This window comes from Podarcis cretensis (assembly GCF_951804945.1).
Source record: "Podarcis cretensis genome assembly, chromosome: 10".
Taxonomy (NCBI): domain Eukaryota; kingdom Metazoa; phylum Chordata; class Lepidosauria; order Squamata; family Lacertidae; genus Podarcis; species Podarcis cretensis.
Genome location: NC_137179.1, coordinates 5,039,618 through 5,054,558, shown reverse-complemented (window position 1 = coordinate 5,054,558; position 14,941 = coordinate 5,039,618). Strand labels below are relative to the sequence as shown.

The 14,941-nt window shown below is 43.8% G+C and overlaps 1 protein-coding gene and 1 pseudogene across 3 annotated transcripts in view; one reads left to right on the top strand and one right to left on the bottom strand.

Moving 5' to 3' along the window:
- Positions 1-14,941, bottom strand: part of AHCYL2 (adenosylhomocysteinase like 2) — a 101,348-nt gene that overhangs the window by 46,400 nt on the left and 40,007 nt on the right. The gene's annotated exons all lie outside the window — the stretch shown is intronic.
- On the top strand, positions 635-13,721 carry LOC307225069 (solute carrier family 2, facilitated glucose transporter member 5 pseudogene; annotated as a pseudogene). 2 transcript variants are annotated; one of them, XR_013843875.1, is made up of 2 exons: positions 635-2,464; positions 12,190-13,715. The product of XR_013843875.1 is annotated as a solute carrier family 2, facilitated glucose transporter member 5 pseudogene (transcript). The 2 variants fall into 2 exon arrangements; XR_013843874.1 differs by lacking the exon at positions 635-2,464 and adding an exon at positions 3,669-6,919 and having other exon boundaries at positions 12,190-13,721.

Sequence of the window (14,941 nt, the reverse complement as noted above, 5' to 3'; positions counted from 1 at the left end):
AGCGGATCAGCTGATAAGTGGCTTAGCGGCTTAGGAAAAGGGGGGAAAGGGGGGGGAAACCCGCAGGAACTCGCAAGACATTTTGTCTTGCGAAGCAAGCCCATAGGGAAATTCGTTTTGCGAAGCGCCTCCAAAACGGAAAACCCTTTCGTCTAGCGGGTTTTCCGTCTTGCGAGGCGTTCGTCTTGTGGGGCACCACTGTACTTGCACTTTGACGTGCTTTCAGACTGCTAGGTTGGTAGGAGCAGGGACCGAGCAACGGGAGCTCACCCTGTCGCGGGGATTCAAACCGCCGACCTTCCGATCGGTAAGCCCTAGGCTCAGTGGTTTAGACCACAGCGCCACCCGCGTCTTAACTCTAGGGGATGCCAAATTGGTGTGCTAAATTAGATTCAAACAAACTGCAAACACGAAACAGTTTTGTAACATTTTAAATATGAACAAAAAATCATTTTAGTAATGGCATTTGTGGACTGCACTCTACCTCAACTGGTGGATGCCATCCTAGGTTACAAGTATATATACTTGCAAAGGCGAGAAAGGAAAATATAAACAGTAAGGTCGGAGGGGGGGGGGACATAGGAAATACAGACATAATTACGTTATTAAAAGTGGCCATTCTCTCCCCCCCCCTTTTTTTAAGCAGGTGGTTGTAACAAAGTGCCATACTATGGGAGTGCAGAAAAAGCATCTAGTGCTCTCATGGCCTGGAGTGGGATGTATAAGGGACCTATATCAGAATATAAAGGGATGGGCTGAGCTAAGCAGGAGATTTGGGGTGGCATATTTTGCTAGGGTGAACTTTACCCACTAAAGTCAGCAAAAGTTCATGTACAGCAAACAGTACAAAGTCATGTTTAATTTTGGCTGCCCGCAGCAAATTATTCTCTGTCCCTGAGCAACAAGGCTCAGTGAAAGGAAACTGGCCAGCTATCGCGAAGGGAAAGTTCCAACAGAATACTATTAACATCCGTAAGACAGAAAGATGGCCAGCCTTTGCTCAAACCTGGTTTTGTATCGAAAAATGTTTCTGATGGCCATTGTTCTGGGCTTGGGTGGAACCTTCCATTTCGGATTCCAAGTCTCTATGATCAATTTTACTTCACCATTCGTCAAGAAGTTCATCAACGATACCTGGCTGGAGAGATACAACGCTCACATTAATGACCAGACCCTCGTGCCCCTATGGTCATTCACTGTGTCTATCTTCAGCATTGGAGGACTGACGGGAGCCTGCCTCTCAGGGTATCTGTCTGCAAAATGTGGAAAAAAGAGCTGCATGATATTTAACAGCCTCTTCATGTTAGTAGCTGCAGTGATCATGGGAACCAGCAGAATAGCAAAGTCCTTCGAAGTGATTCTCCTTGGACGACTCCTGTATGGTTTTAATGCAGGTTTGGGCATCTGTATCCAAGGCCAGTACCTAGCAGAAATTTCTCCTAAGCACCTCCGCGGCTTGACCAATGTCACTATTGCAGTTCTAGCAAACCTGGGGAAATTTCTTGGGCAATTGATGGGACTCCACGAACTTTTAGGAACAGAGTCCCTGTGGCCTCTACTGTTGGCCAGCAGCGGAGTTCTAGCGCTGCTGTTGCTCATCACAGTCCCATTCTTCCCCGAATCTCCGTCATATCTTTTAATCCAGAAGGGAGATATGGAAGGCTGCTTGAAATCTCTGAAACAGCTCTGGGGTGAAGGGGACCACAGAGCAGAGGTGAATGATCTGTTGAAGGAGCAGGCAGCCACAAAAGAAGCAAAAATTATGAGTGTGCTGGAGCTCTTCAGAGATCGCTCCAAGCGATGCCAGGTATACCTGTTGATCATAGTGGCAGGTACACTACCAGTCAGTGGAGTCAGTGCCATCTACTTCTACTCTTTTGATGTGTTCCGTACAGCCGGGTTTAGTGAAGAACTCAGCCCCTACGTCACTCTAGGGATCGGGGCCTGTGAGCTCTGCTCAACCATTGTCTGCTGCTTCATCATTGAGCATGCGGGCAGACGGACACTGATGCTGTGGGGATACGGTCTCATGATAGTGGCCTTGGCACTCCTCACAACTGCTCTCTCCCTGCAAGACAGAACCTTCTGGATACCATATTGCAATGTTGCTCTCATCTTCCTCTACATAGTTCTCTATGGTGTGGGGCCTTCAGGAACCACGTTCCCCATCATAGCAGAACTCTTCACACAGTCATCCAGACCAGCTGCATTGGTCATTAGCACAACACTGCACTGGGTGGAATTGTACTTGATCGGGATGCTGTTCCCTTATTTAGTGAGTCATCTGGGCAACTTCTGCTTTCTTGTTTTCATGGGCATCATAACAATCTCATGGGTTCTCCTCTTCCGGTTCCTTCCAGAGACAGAAGGCAGGTCGCTCACGGACATCCAGATGGAATTCAATCATTTAAAAATGGGAAAGAATACGCCTGAAGATCTTGAAAACTGTACAAAACTCTAGAAGGTCAGAAGGATGGGGCTTGCTGCTCTAACAGAATGGAATGTAGCAACTGGGGTGGATAGCAGAATTCAACAGGTCCATTACAGTGGTGCCTCGCAAGACGAAATTAATCCGTTCCGTGAGGCTCTTCGTATAGCGTTTTTTTCGTCTTGCAAAGCAAGCCCATTGACAGCTTAGCGGATTAGCGCTATTAGCGGTTTAGCAGCTTTTAGCGGATCAGCTGATAAGCAACTTATCATCGGATCAGCTGATAAGTGGCTTAGCGGCTTAGGAAAAGGGGGGGAAGGGGGGGAACCCGCAGGAACTCTCAATACATTTCGTCTTGCGAAGCAAGCCCATAGGGAAATTCGTTTTGCGAAGCGCCTCCAAAACGGAAAACCCTTTCGTCTAGCGGGTTTTCCGTCTTGCGGGGCACCACTGTATTTCAAAAGACTCTGCTGAAATCAGGGTTTCATTGAAGAATAATGTGGTATAGCCCTCTTCAGAATGTAAATTCAAAAGCATGTAGGGCAATTTCAGTCTTGAATACACACACACACACACACACACACACACACACACACACTATTAAACCTCATACTTATTCCCTTTTAAAGGCTGATACAGGGAGAAAACCCTAGATTTAATCTGCGAGTAAAATGAAAGATGGCCATTGCTGGTTCTGCAAAGAAAATGGGGGGCACTGGCACCATATTTGAAAGAAATGTCTAAAAACAGAAAGCATTTGGAGCATTGTGACTGAAGTGAGCAATGAATCTTTTCAGCTTCAAGTAATAATGAACTCATTAACATACTTACTTATGTGACGTATATCAAATCAAATATAGATAGCGTATATATCTCAGGATTTTCTCTTAAACATGTTATGCTATGAAACAGTCTAGGAATTGGTTAATAAATAAATACCATGGATGCTATATGCTAATCACCAGGAAGACAACAGAGTTGATTAGGAAAATATGGAGCCGGTTGGGAGATAGTAAAACTGACAAATGAAACTGCAGGAAGAATATAAGGATTATTTCAGCTGGGAGCAACTGTTAACTTGGGGCCAGTTTACCTGCAAGATCATGCCCGTTTGACCACTTCAATCTGTGGAACTAGCCCTGTTACAGCTGCCACATAATGCTCATTCCGTATAGGTAGGACATTTCCGTATAGGTAGGAAATCTTTTAGTGTAACTTTGGAACTCTCTGCCTATTGACATCAGGCAGCCACCTTTACTGCATACTTTTCGGCACCTGCTTAAAACCTTTTCGTTTACACAAGCTTATCCAGACATGTAAAGATGCTGACATGTTTCAGTCTTTTTAACTGTTAATTTTAATTATCTTTAAATGTTTTTTAATTGTTTGCAACTGTTTTTTATTGATCATGTTAGGGTTCCAAGGGGTTGCTCGAGAGCAAGCTGGCAAATGCCTCCCTGCTTGGCTGTGAAGCCTTGCTTTTGATGCCAAAATAAACTTTATCTGTGCAGAGTGCCACTCTCCCGTGGCTGGCTCATTCACTGGCAGAATCCGTGAGTGGACGGTCCTTAAACCTTCCCCAGCAAAGCAGTTTCTTGATGCCCAGTCTGCGCCTCCCCTCCCGGCGCGAAAGCTTACTGCGCAAGGAGGGCGTGGGTAACGGAGGACCTCTCTCCTCCCCGCTGTGCCCAGGCAAGGTGTCCTGGCACCACCTCGCGTCCTCCGAGCCCTGAAGCTCCTCTCCGCTGGAGGTGTGGTTACTCTCCTCCGCTGAGGAGGAGCTGCTTCCCACAATCTTTGGGGGCTCTCTGTAATCCATCCGGCTTTTCCCCTCTCCCCCCGGAGCCGATGGCAGTTCCCTGCCAGATCATTTTAATATTTCTTGTAAAATGCCAAGAGGATCAAGCCATATATAAATTTTGTTAAATAAAATAAATTTCCAGATCCCTCAAAGAAACAACAAGGCGTCTCACAAAGAGGAGAAAAGAATGGCTCACACAAAATGGAAAGCTATCCTCCTTTTGGCCATTCTCTTCAACATCCTTGGTGAGGCAGAGAAGCTGCTCCCCAATAGTTTAAGCAGCTGTCTCAAGCCATACAATTGAAGAACGTTCAATTTCCATGTCAGAATTCTACGTTGTACAGGATTTGGAGGTTATTTTAGGCCTCTTGTCTCAGTTACTCATAACAAAGCGACTCCACTGAGGTTCAAGTTGTATTATGAAGGGAGGTTGGTATACCAAAAGAGAGAGAGAGAGAGAGAGAGAGACTAAGGAAGCAGCTTTTGGAATTAGTCAAGCAAACAGCAAATGGAAAGTTGCAGCGGCCGACCCCCAATTGTAATCCGGTTATTCAGCCTTGCTTGTAACTAGAAACCTTGAATATGGTTCATTTTTGCAAGATTACAGCTTGTCGAACAACCAAGAGATTGAGGATCTGTGTCCAAGGCAAAGTCCACACTGGCCATGACTCAAGCACTCCAATACACTAATATCAAAGCACCCACTGAGGGTTTGTACCATAGCTGTAATTCATCATTTAAGAAGTGGGGCCTGCATGAAAATATCAGTGTGTTCCCCATTCAGATGGGACGGCCTTCCCTCACCAGTGTTTCTTCCTGAATACTTTTTGAAGATTTTCTATTACAGGCATCCCCAACCTGGGGCCCTGCAGATGTTTTGGCCTACAACTCCCATGATTCCTAGCTAACAGGACCAGTGGTCAGGGATGATGGGAACTGTAGTCCAAAACATCTGGAGGGCCGAAGGTTGGGGATGCCTGTTCTATTACTTGAGGTTTCTCCAAACCAGTTGATATTTCCTGCTCTTGTGCATAGTTTTTGGCTATATGAGGCCCTAGAGGGTGACCTTAGTATCTTAATTTTATTTGTGATTAGTAATCAAAGCAAAAAAAAAAGTCCATCATGCTAATGCCCCCCCCCCCCCCGCCGGACAGCATTAGAATTTGACCTGAAATATTTGAGGAGAAAAAAATAAAGCACATTTAATGTGGTTTAAATATTAAATTATGTAGAATTTTGTATTAGAATACATGTAAAAATTTGAAGGGGATAGTATGTGCTTTCCTTACATTATTAAAATCAATTTGTCATCCATTCGTTTGTACTTATGAAACAGAACATTTTCTACAGGCAACAATGCTCTGGGTGGAAATCTGCCTCACATCACAGCCTCCCAATGCCACAATTTCTTTTTTAAAAAAACTTCAGGTTTTGATTCTTTCTAATTTGATCCTCATTCAGGGCTGGGCATTTGACCTTTCAAAAAAGGGCTGGTCAACTAACTGATCAAACATAGTCAAATATTAGTCAAGTATTTTAAAGCATTTTGGAACCAAAGACATATACTTTTATTCAACGCTATACGAGAGTAATTTTAATTGATTTTATCCACTATGATTTTTATCATGATTATGTAATATATATGATATGATATAAAAGGTCTACTGCATAATGCCAACTAGATAAAGTAATTGGTTGCCTGTAACCATGAAATAATGAAAGTGGCTTACAACTGTAACAAATTATAAAATCAATGTTAAGCAAAGTTCCTCTTTTTGCCTGGAGAAACCTGCTGATCTATGATTCTCCTCATATCAATGGCCTTCTGGAGGAGAGGTTCCTTAGAGATTCTGCACAAGGGTCTGTTTAAAGATCAAAATATACACACCTTTCCAATGGACCTCAAACGTGTTATAGCACCTCACACTAATGGCCAATTAGTAGCAACACCTCTAATAATTATAATTTTATTATTTATACCCCGCCCATCTGGCTGGGTTTCCCCAGCCACTCTGCGTGGCTCACAGCACATATAAAAACATAGTAAAACGTCAAACATTAAAAACTTCCCAAAACAGGGCTGCCTTCAGATATCTTCGAAAAGTTGTGTGGTTCTTTATCTCCTTGACATGTGATGGGAGGGCATTCCACGGGGGGGGGGGGACGCTAGTGAAAGCAATTCTGCTTAAGGAAATACAAGAGCACCATGTGTGACAACTCAGTCACACATGCAGATCTTTGCTGGATGCTGCAAGCCTTGAGCAAGGAAAGACTGCGCCTGAACCAGTTCACTCTGGCACGAATGTTCACAGGCAGCCAGCCACTTCAGAAGGATACAGGCTGAACAAAAGGCATCTAACAAGGCCAACTTTTCTTTAAAAAAAGCAAACCCGCATGTTGCAGCACAGTTAGCATCAGATATTAATTACATAATTGCAGAGTGAAACACACACACCTCTCAGCAGCGACAGGATGTTCCCCCAGAGTCCTCCATTGCCATCTATTATGCACCTTGTTCCAAGGTCCAGCCATTTATTTGTTCATTAACAGACCTCAATGGTGCTTTTAGTGATTCTGCAATGTGTACCGTTTCAAAGGAAAAAACCCCACTTCCTGGAACTCTCTCACCGCCAAAGTAAGTTCACAATCAAGAAGAAAACCTCAAGCGATTTGAGCACAGCCAAGGCCAGGTAATGCTAATCAGCAACTTTTCTTTCCAGACAACAAATGTCCTGGAAAATGAAGTCGTACAAGGGTAGAAGCTCTCAGAAACCTTAGCTATACAGACTGCACAGACAGAACCGTTTCCTCTTCGATAATATCTCCTCTATCTTGGGTGCCCTCGTTCTGTCCCCACCGAGGTATTGTTTGCAGTGCTGGAGGGCAAGGGCTAGTGGGCTTCAGTAGGAGACTGGCGCCCAGAACATCTGGCTCTCAGAACCGCGCTGTGCATTAAGGAGCGGGCTGGGGGGAAACCTGCCAACTGTCTAAGATCTCTTTGTTAGTCAGAAAAGAAAAGCCAGATGACGGGCAGCAACGAAAAAGGAATGCCTTGCTTACAGGCGAGATGCTTATCAGCTGTCCTACTTTCTCAAATGAAACCAGAAGTGTGTCTCTGGATGCTTATGGGTTAACACCTGAGAGGGAGACCAAGGCACACAGACGCAGTTTGCAGAGGCAGACTTGGCTCTGCTGCTGACACACATACCTTCTCTCTTGCAGAGAACAGCTGGCTTTCAGAAAACGGGGGTTAGGGAAATTTAGAGGAAACATCATGGGACGCAGATGGCGCTGTGGGTTAAACCACCGAGTCTAGGACTTGCCGATCAGAAGGTCGGCGGTTCGAATCCCCGCAACGGGGTGAGCTCCCATTGTTCGGTCCCTGCTTCTGCCAACCTAGCAGTTCAAAAGCACGTCAAAGTGCAAGTAGATAAATAGGTACCCCTCTGGCGGGAAGGTAAACGGCGTTTCCGTGCGCTGCTCTGGTTCGCGAGAAGCGGCTTAGTCATGCTGGCCACATGACCCGGAAGCTGTACGCCGGCTCCCTCGACCAATAAAGCGAGATGAGCGCCGCAACCCCAGAGTCGGCCACGACTGGACCTAATGGTCAGGGGTCCTTTTTATCACACTGCAAACCTGCAATGCTTAAAGTTTCAGCCAAAAGGTCTAAAGATCACTTCTACTTTCAAAGAGGTGGCTGCTTGTGCCAAACTCTCATACCTTAACTAGAGGTGCGGTGCCAAGGCCTTTGCTAAATCCTCAGAGTGGTTAAGATTCCAGCCTGCAGCTAGAATGTCACATGAGTTAAAACCTCAGGAGGATTAACACTTAACTCTTCACTGTTCTTGTTCAGCCTTGTTTCCTCTCACACAAGGCAGATTTGTGCATCTATTCCACTGCACAGACCATTGCTTATACTGACCTCTCACTGATCGGCCACATTGATTACCAAGCAGCTGGCAAGAATGCCACTTGAAGGCGATTGGATGGGCTGAACCAAGAAAGTGGTGGGGGTGGATGCGAGAGAAACAAGATGCAGAGTATGGTCTGAGGACACATGAGACAGCCACATTGCGGAACAGGTCAGAGTCCGCTCAGTACCTGGATGGCTGAATCCCATGATCAAAGGAAGATGGGATATAAATATACGAAACACACAAACCAAAATGTCAGGTAACTGAAATTGGTCCAAATTTGCACTGATCCATAGTAACAACTCCATTACTTAATTCCTTAATGTCTGACTATCGTTCAAAAGCATGCACATCTCTTAGGCTTGGAGCAGTAATTAACTGTTGACCTAATTTGATTGCAAATACTCCATGAAATCATTATGGTAATGATGCCTGAAGAATTAGGCTGATGCCTACCTTAGCACACTTGCATTTAAAAATGTGGCTTATTTTTGAACAACTGCTGTTACTTCACTTTATTCCTGTTTTAGTTTCACTTTAAAAAAAAACTGTAGACCAACCTTAGTGTTCCAGAAACATAAGCCAAGGAGAACAAAATTGTTCACATTAATAAAAACTTGCCTAACATCATTAATGCTGCAATATTTCATTACCATCTTTAAAATGCTAACCATTACAAAGCAACAACATTAATCAGTTTTCTTAATTAACATAAATATTAAGTAAAAAGCAAAAATGCTTGACCATTATTTGTTAGTACTTGACCAACTAACCAAATCTGTTTTGGTTAGAGCAGCTCTTCAGCTGTGCTATGGCAGAACAATGCAAAAGGAACCAAGTTTAAAACAAAAATAACCACAGCAGACTGTATTTGAATTGCTGGTATGACAGAATTTCTGGAAATTTAGAGGATGTTAAGTGTGTGACGTACCAGATTTGAGGCTTCAGTAGTTTTCAACCTACAACGGCTGTTGACCCATCTGAGTGCAATTCAGAGCCCTGGTTCTTTGACTATACCCTCAATACATCAAGGCCCATCTTCTCCAACACAAGCCTGCCTACAGACTGAGACAGTTGACAGCCATTCTCTGGATGGCCCAACCTCTGATGTTAGCTGGATGGCACAGGGGAGGACCTTACTCAGGTGGGGTGCCCCCATCTTTGGAAAGCTCTCGCCAGGTAGTCTTTTCATTTTCATAACTTTACATTTTTAAAAGTCTGAGAATGTAATCTGATTTTATTCTACCATTGTGATGCTCTTGTTTTATGGCCTCTGCTGTTTGAATATATTTGATTCATTATTTTGATAAGCTATATTGCTGCTTCATTTGTTCTAATAGTTATTCATAAAGATAATGCTACTGAAGGGAACGATATAACTTTCTAAAAGCTTTTTTTTATATATAGCTAGCTAACCATACCTTCCCTTCTGCACATAATACTGTAAATCTAATAGTACTCTTATTTTTCTTTCCTATAAATGGTCTTGCAGTTGACTTTGATTGGGATTAAAGTTTAACCTTTAAATCGTGATACACATTGTCACTGGCTCATATCAGATTAAAAGCAGAGTTCACAGCTCTATTCCTAGCATGAACCAAGACTTCAGCAAAACTGCAACCTTTGCCCTTCGTCTCTAACACTAAATTCAGACAGAATGGCTAGTACTCCAACAATGCTGAGTGGGGTGTTTCCCCCCCCCAGCCAAAATATCCGATGCCACAGTGAAATCGAGAAATCCTACAAACCTGACTACTGTAGAAACCTGTTAACTGCAAAGGCAGCCTTATGTCTACACTATTAATACACCTCATGTATTTTCTTAGAGATATACAAAAGCTAAAATGAGATGGATTAAGAGATACTCAATAAAGGCACTCCGTACAAAACTAAACAAGCTTTTAGCATGTGATAAATTGGGTTAAATTGGTATTGTTGATTTGATTTCAATTTCAATGTGTCTACTCTGAGAATAACAACATAGCTGGATACCAATAATCAATTTTTCCTGATTTCCTAATCTGCTTTCAAATATGCATCAGTGAAGACAGCCATATCGCATACAGGCAATAACTCAAAGGTAAACTTCCAGAGCCCAATAAATGCATTGTGTCTTAGATTTTAGGTCGCATTCCCTCTTCACCACTTCTTTGCAGCTAGCCATACTATAGGATCTGCGCTTATGATGCATGGGTTTGTACTTCTGCTAAGCAGTATTTAAATACTAAGCAGTATTTAAAGAAAGAATCAATGGTAGTAATTCTGAGCACCCCAGGACAGAGCTTAGCTGTGTAGATCACCCTTCCTCAAGCTGGTATGTTCCAGATGTTTTGGCCTACAATTCCCATCTGCCCCAACCAGTTCCATACTAGGTTACGGAAGGCTATGTATGGAATCCTTATCAAATAAAGCTCTATGTTTCTTACCCTTATCCCACACTCAAAAGGAGTACAGGATAACCATTTGGAGCTATCTTTGGAGAAAGAAGTGAGTGCATGTGGAATAATTGCAAGAAAGGCTTAACACGGAAGCAAAGTTTTATACAGAAATCAGATCAGATTCCAGTACCCCAGGAAAAAAATATCAGGCATGAGCAATCTTTTGCTTTCACAGAAATGGTTCTTTATGACAGCATTGAAGGAAGCCACTTGCCCGCTGAGAGACTAAGGCATTGTGTATCGTGCAAAGCAACTATGATACCCACACCAACCACGTAAAGCTGTCCTGTGGTTCAAACGGTAGACACAAGCAGGTAAATTGGTAGAAACATTTTCAAATCCCAAGGCCAACCTAAAAACCTGCAATTCTTCAAATGGAAAACCCAAATAGCACTCTGCTCCTAATTGCCACTGGACCCAATCCACCAGGATGCTCTCCTTTGCAAGCCTCATGGAAAGGAAGAGGAGGATCACACGGGAACAGAATAATACTCATGCAAAGTTGCTTATTTGTGGTGGATTGCACTGTTTGGGCCAGATGAGCCCATTTCCCAATTCCATCACCTTTAATGGTACCCAAAGATTTGTTGCCCGAGGTGACTGCCTCATTTTTCTACTTCCAGTATGTGAATCATTATGGTGTCCTTATCACACACAAGGTCTGATGAGCTTTAAACAACTCTGCTGTTAATTTCGATTTTCTGTTACAATTGTTTTCAAACTGCTTTTATTATTTTAATATTTACTGTAAACTGCTTAGAGGTTTTACTACAATTAAGTAAAAATTTTGTTAAACGGACTAAATAAAGAAATCAGAAATTCCACTTTTTATCCAAGTAAAACTGAGAAGGAACTCTTGGGGTAGAAATGCTCCATTCTACAGGCAGTCGTGACACTTGCTCATTTAGAACATACCGTATTTTTTGCTCTATAAGACTCACTTTTTCCCTCCTAAAAAGTAAGGGGAAATGTGTGTGTGTCTTATGGAGCGAATGCAGGCTGCGCAGCTATCCCAGAAGCCAGAACAGCAAGAGGGATTGCTCTTTTCACTGCACAGCGATCCCTCTTGCTGTTCTGGCATCTGAGATTCAGAATATTTTTTTTCTTGTTTTCCTCCTCCAAAAACTAGGTGCGTCTTGTGGTCTGGTGAGTCTTATAGAGCGAAAAATATGGTGGTTTGGGCTGTTAGACCCTGTCAAGAACAAGAGCACACCTCGGATCTGGCAGAACTCTAGCCAAAGACAAGCCCATCCAGCATGGTATGGCTCCAATCAAAACTCCAATCATGGTATGGCTTGGTACAGAGAGCTGAACAGCATTTCACTCACCATCCAGTCTGGCATATGGAATGCTGAGGCACCAGCCTGGTTTTCCCACTTCTCCATCACAGACACTTTGTGAGGCTTGGATTTGCGGCTGCCACAGGTAGGGGACTTTGATTTGGTTCTATGAGGCTCCCGGTTGTGCGAAGGGTTATGCAAAAATCCTTCCCAAGACAGTGCTGTCTCTTCTCAAGCAGTCAACAGAACATCTGGTTCCTCAAGAAATTGAATTTTGCCACAAGTCCTGGTCAGGCAAAGGACTCTAAATCCTGTCTCTCATGTTTAGGCTTTCTAGCAGACGCTTCCAAGATGCCACTCTCAGCGCCGACTCTTAGGTCAGACTGTGTGACAGGCAGCCTCAGTGTCGTGTGAATGCGGCCATCTACCACCTGCCTATGTATATCCAACAGATGACGTCACCAGACAGCCGATAGCAGGCATCAATAAAGCTCAAGGTCAAGGAGGCCCTCTTTTACATGCACTGCAAAATAAACGTCTTCTCACATGTAGCTTTGGTACTTGATAGCATTAAAAGTTCATGGAACTGAAGCAAAAGGGCCCAGTAGGATTTCCAGCTGCCAAGCAAGTGCACCTGGCAAAAGACCAGCAAGGCAGCATATAAAATTAACTTCTGAAAGCTTTGACTTTTGGGAGAACTGCAAGGCTATTGTTCTCAGCAATTATTTGCACAGCCATCCGCTTGCCTGCAACTCCCTCTGTTGGACAGTGGAAGGGCATGCAAAATCATGCACGCACACACACACACACACTTATCCAAAGAGGTCACAAAGTGAGTGTGCCCAGGAACAGACTGGGGGATCTGCATCTGTTAGCCTTCTGCTGTTCCCCAAGAATCACAAACACTGCAGAATACCTCTTTCCAGGCTTCCCAAGTCAACACTGTGTAAGATTAACAGCACAAGTCTTAGTCCCAGTCATGTAAGTGCTCCTCACCAAAAGAGAAGTCGTTCTGTAAGGCTTTCAGAGCACCCAAAAGCAGAGTGCAATGAAATGTACACATTGTCAGTATTAAGTGGACAGGAGTAAATTTCCTTAAGTGGCACTTGGGCTTAAACTTGAGTTTGCAACAAAGAGCTTTAACTCACATATTATTTCAGTTGCAGATTAATTTCCATTTCAGTTTTGACAGGCTTATTACTTTTACTAGCAACCATTTCCAAACCTAACGGCGCAAGTTTGACTTTTAAAAATCTAAGCACTCAGCTCGCAAGGCCATGCATTACACTTGTCCCTGGCATTAAAATATGGAAGATTTTATTAAAGAGGAAGGGTGCATGCATGATCCTGACATCACACAGACTGTGGAGGGGTGCTTTGGAGGTGTAGTGTTAAGCCCCCAGGACACACACACCCAACAGCAGTTTAGACAAACCAATATTTTTATAATTGCTTGTCAAAACTGTAGTCAAAGATTAGGTCCCGCACCTTTTAAAAACCACTTTGAGCTCTGGTGAAGGAAAGAAGAGACAGAAATGCTTCACATAAATAAAGCAGCAAATTTGCTTCCTCAACTCATTTTATTCTCATGATAGTACATGATAGCAAGTCCTGTCTAAAATGTACCATCTTATTTGTCAACTAAAACAAGTGACGAAGGCCAGAAATATTATCTGTGCTCAATTCGGGTAGGAAAATGTCACCATTAATTCTGCCTGTCTGACACGAGCCACATGACGCTTGGATGAAAATAACTATCCAGCCATCACTTCTTTAAAACTATCGGAATATTCTCTGCTTCCTATGGCCCATATTATAAGACTCCTGAAAAAGTAGATCCTGAAAGTCATTGGGTGGCAAAGTTTCACCATAAAACAAAACATTCTGGTGTGGGGGCTGGCAGGGGAATCAGAGCAGCTTCAAGAGTCTGTATCACATGCTGAAGGTCAAAGTTCATTTGAGTGTAATCTTGATCTAAGCCCTTGATGACTACAGTCCCACTTCCAACAGATGCACAGTGAGATTCTCAGCTGTCAGGTGTACAGGGATGCCTTTCTGGGGTCAGAGTGAGGTCAGAGTGGGAAAGAAGTGCAAAGAACGACTGACAGTGATAATTATGTAATGCAGACACTGCTAATTAGGTTTCAAATAGCCCATACTGGTCAAGAGGGGAGTTACAAAACAGGATTTGATTTATTGGGTCTTTAGGCACTGTAATGCTCAGTGTTGACACTAGAGGGAGATGTGAATCCAAAAACCACCTTGCAGGCTCAAGTCCAGATGACTGTGAAAAAAATTAAGAATGGAAGTGGAAGAGGGCAAAGCAATGGAACATAAATCAACACCTCTTGGTGAGGACTTAGAACAGCCAGCAATTGCTGAGATGGATCGCTACAAGCTTTATTAGTTTTAGTGTGCTTAATCAGTCTGAGTCAAGGCTTTTATGAGCATAGCTGTGGTCAGGAAGAGATTTATCGCAAGCAGGTATGCCTTAATGAGAGCTGAGAACAAATATTAAGAGAAGTTGAAAGCATGGGAGGCACATGGCAGGTGAGGCCCCACGTTAAGTAGCCAGTGCTGTCCAAGATTCAGAATACACCAGTTTAAAATCTCACAGGTGTCACTGGCCTCTTGGCGCAAGTTTCTGCACGTTTTTAATCATTCTCACGAGTGAACTGAAATTATTCCCACAAAGGAGCACAAACTGAGGTGGCAAGGCTGGAATAGGAAGTATCTGTAATTGGGATGCCACATTCCTGCAGGCTCCTGTTTAAAGTAGACCTGTCTTAAAGGTAAAGGTTAAGGTACCCCTGCCCGTACGGGCCAGTCTTGACAGACTCTGGGGTTGTGCGCCCATCTCACTCAAGAGGCCAGGGGCCAGCGCTGTCCGGAGACACTTCCGGGTCACGTGGCCAGCGTGACAAAGCTGCATCTGGCGAGCCAGAGCCGCACACGGAAACGCCGTTTACCTTCCCGCTGGTAAGCGGTCCCTATTTATCTACTTGCACCCGGAGGTGCTTTCGAACTGCTAGGTTGGCAGGCGCTGGGACCGAGCAGCGGGAGCGCACCCCGCCGCAGGG